This window comes from Theropithecus gelada, chromosome 7b (genome assembly GCF_003255815.1).
Source record: "Theropithecus gelada isolate Dixy chromosome 7b, Tgel_1.0, whole genome shotgun sequence".
NCBI lineage: Eukaryota > Metazoa > Chordata > Mammalia > Primates > Cercopithecidae > Theropithecus > Theropithecus gelada.
In genome coordinates, this window is record NC_037675.1 from 25728793 (window position 1) to 25733044 (window position 4252).

Below are 4252 nucleotides of genomic sequence, written 5' to 3' on the forward strand. Positions count from 1 at the left end.
GTGGGAAGGCAGGTGAAGTTCTGGAAGTCAGGGGCTATAAGAAGGGATTGCAGAGGGAAGCCAGGCTGAATTCTGAAGGACCTTATAGCCTGCCAGGGTATTTAGAGTTTTCTAAGGATGATGGGCATTCTCCCACTAGACTGTAGGCCTTCAGCTGTGAGTGATGTAATAGATTTGCCATAAAGTTCTTCCTCACCTTGAGCTCCCGTCTGCTTCCTTGTGACCGCTCTGTAAGGGGCTCGTTATGCCCTCTGGGCCCACATTCTTCAGGCCTAACCCCTCTTCTCTTTGGAATCCTGATGTGGGTAGGCCTCCTGGTGCCTTTGCGTGTACTCACTCTGAGACTGGGGTCATTGTCTCCTCCCAGGCTCTCTACAGACATGTAGCTTCCTGGGGCTGTAGTTAGGAGAGAGAAGAACGAGGCTGGGTCTCCAGGTGGTGTCAGAAAAGACCTTCTTGGCCCAGGTCTGAGGATTACTTGTGTTTGAACCACTAAGGAGGTTTTTGTTTTTGTTTTGTTTTTAATACAGATTCCTAAGCAACCCTTAACCTGTTTGGGAGGGAGGACTGGACCCAGGTATCTGTGTATTAAAGAATACCTTCGGTGATTCTTCAGCACAGGAAAGTTCAAGTACTAGAGTCACCTGCCAATTGTCATTCCTTCCCATTCCAGATTCCAAAATAGCCCACTGCCCCAATGTCTAAATCTTGTCTAGGCTGCCCTGGGTAGAGAGTCACCTGGTGAAGAGGAGGAGACAGACACACACAGTCCTCACATTGCAGTTCATCCTTCCCCTCACCTGGCTCTGTCCTGCTAGTCCCAGAATGTGAGGACGGTCTCAGGCACAGCCTGCAGTCCTGGTACAGGAGCATCTCTGCCCTCCGAACTTACTGAGTCTCCTCCTTTGGCTGGAACTCTGGGCCTCCACAATGCTTGGGGAGTGGCGTGTTGCGTAGCTTTCCGTTGGGGTTTGGGATCTGCTTGGATTGAGTTCTGTGATGCCTTGGAACCCACTGCTGGACTTTCTAAATTGTCATGGAGAGGAACTCCTGGAAATTCCAGATGCAGAAAGTGCACAGGGGTTTGGCTGCTTTTATGGGAGCCTGTTTTAATCGCCTCAGTGTCTTGATTGTTCACGTAGCCAAATCCCCACAAAGTGCTGCAGGGTCCCTGCTCTGTGCCAAGCCCTGTGCTAGGCTCCAGGGACATGCATCTCACTGCAGCCTTGACCTGAAGGAGCAGACAATCTCATCGCTAATGAGAGAGACCTTCCTGCCTAGAGATTGAGGTGAACAGAGCAATGAGTAATGGTGAAGTCCCGGCGGCTTTGGGATGTCAGAGAAAGAGCACTGAGTCTGTCCTCTCTCGCTGCTTGTGTATCTCTTGTAGTAACAGTAGACAATTACGTTTTGAGATAACCCATGAGTCCATCCCTTATGGTGGGAACATTACATTCTCTGAAAGGAACATATGTTCCCAATGTCCATTCTACTGGAATAAAGAGTGTCTGAGTCAGGAAATGGGGATTTGTTACTGAGGCCTTGGGCAGAGTTAGAGGAAGCATCTCTCTGTACTTCTCTCTCCTGGACCTGAACCCTGAGGGCACTAGTTAGGCCAGGCTGTTCCCTAGTAGCCCCCACCTTGGTGAGGCAGAATCCTGGCAGGGCCGGGAGCCAAGGGGCAAGGAGGCAGCTCCATTGCTGGGTGGCACTCCACTTTTATGCTCCTCTGAGCAATTCCTTTCAGTTCTTCCTGGATCTCTTACTTTCCTAGGGCTGCTGAACCAAAGCATCACAAACTGGGTGGCATAAAACGACCGAAATTTATCGTCTCACAGTTTAGGAGGCCAGCAGACTGAAATCGAGCTGTTGGCAGGGTTGGTTTCTTCTGCAGGCCCTGAGGGAGGATCTGTTCCATGCCTGTCTTTTAGTTCCTGATGGTTGCTGGCAGGCTTTGATGTTCCTCGGCTTGTCGAAGCATCACTCCAATCTTGGCCTCTGTTGTAACATGGCTGTTCCCTATGGGTCTCTGTGTCTCTGTGTCCAAATAAACCTCCTTTCTCTTATAAAAGACACTGATCATTGGATTTAGGGCCCACCCTAATCTACTCTGAGCTCATCTTAACTTGAATACATCTGGAAAGACCATGTTTCCAAATAATGTCACATTTACAGGTACTGGAGCTTAGGACTTGAACATATCTCTTTTGGGGATATGTTTGGGAATTCTGGGGACCCAATTCAATTCCCTACACTGGGTTTCCTGCAAAGTTTTGTCAGTCATTATGATCTCAGTTTTGCTATGGAAGGTTAAGTAAAAGTGCCCGTGTTTGGGTCCATCCAAGTGGTGAAGGGGAGAATATTGTCTTCTGATTCCAGCTTGGTGGATGCAGCCATAATTCATGGGATTCCCAGGACAAAGGTGACTTTTGAAGGAGGAAAAAGTAGGAATTTCCGGCCCAAATCCTCAAGAGATTCTTCCTGTCCTGCTGCCCTTAGACAGTCTTGGTGTTATTTTATTTGGGATGCTGGCCAATTGTAGGTTTACTTACAACTACATTTCCAAACTGGAAAGAGTTAATAAGATGAAAAAGAAGTAAGTCATTATATGAGGATGGGATTCTCCATGAGTATTGTATATTAAAAGCTCTGAGGAGTCCTCTGAGAAATCCCTTTAGCTGTTTAATCCAGTGTTTCCCAAACTTATTTAATCATGATGCTCTTTTCTGTAAGACAGTACTGTGTCCGTTAATTACTCCCATGTAACACATTACCCCAAAAACATAGTGGCTTAAAACAACAATGAAAAGCTATTTCTCAAAGTTTCTGGGGATCAAAAACTTGGAAGTAGCTTGGCTGAGCAGTTTTGGCTTGGTGTCTTTCATGAGGCTCCAGTCATTGGAAGTGTCGCTAGAACTGGAGGATCCATATTCTAGGTGGCTCAGTCACAGGGCTGGCAAGTGGGTGTTGGCTGCTGGTGGGAGGCCTCAGTTCCTCACCTTCTGGGCTCTCCACAGGGCTGCTTGTGTGTCCTCATGACATGGCAGTTGGGGCTTACCCCACCGTGAGCTACCCAAGAAGCCAAGGTGGAAACTTCATAACCTTCCCTTGGAAGGAACTGTCACCTCCACCATACCCTATTAATCACACAGACCAGCCCTAATTCAGTGTGGGGACACCAGAAGGTGAAGGTCATATGGGGCCATCTTGGAGGCCGAGTGCTACATTAATTAATTCACTCAACAAATATTAACTAGTACCTACGAGTGCCATACACTGTTCTAGACACTGAGGATACAACAATGAGCAGAATAGACACACACTTGTCTCCATGGAGCTCACATTCTATTGATACTTCATTCAATGCTTGAGACAATTTGGGAAGTGCTGCTTCACAGGTATTTGGAAGAGTAAGTGAGAATTGCGAATACAGAAAGATAAATGTGGCCAGGTGCAGTGGCTCACGCCTGTAATCCCATCACTTTTGGAGGCCAAGATGGGCAGATTGCTTGAGCCCAGGAGTTTGAGACCAGCCTGGGCAACATGGCAAAACCCTGTCCCTACAAAAAATACAAAACTTTGCCAGGTGTGGTAGTGCACGTCTGTAGTCCCAGCTACTTGGGAGGCTGAGGTGGGGGGATCACTTGAGCCTAGGAGGCAGAGGTTGTAGTGAGCCCAGATGGTGAAACTGCACTCTAGCCTGGGTGACAGAGTGAGGCCCTGTTTCAAAACAAAACAAACAAAAAAAAGATAAATGCTAAAACAGGAGAGAAACTCACAATATCAAGGGAATGAGGTATCCTGATGTAGACTTGGAGAGTGGTCACAGATGGTTTCCTGAAAGAGGTAGACGCGTGAAGTTAGCCAATTAAAGGAGGAGTGGGAAGAGGAAAAGTGTTGCAAGCAGATGGAACAGCATGTACAATGCCCCAAAGCTTGATACAGTTGGAGAACGAAAGCAGCAGGAGCATATTATGTGTGTATATGTGTTATGTGTGTGCTCATGCATGTGTGTGCCTGCCCATGCACGCGGGGTGGGGAGAAGAGGTGAAAGATAAGGCTAGATGAGGTAATTGGCTGTGGGAGGGGAGGCAGAGAGATGTCAGTGATGGCATCCATGTTTCTGGTGTGAATCACAGCAATAGAGTATAGATGGGGAGAGAAAGGAGTAGAGAAAAGGAGTAAGAGAGGTCTGGGTTGGTTATAAAAGGAAGAACTCAGTTTTGTTCACACTGAGTACAGGCCACCTTTG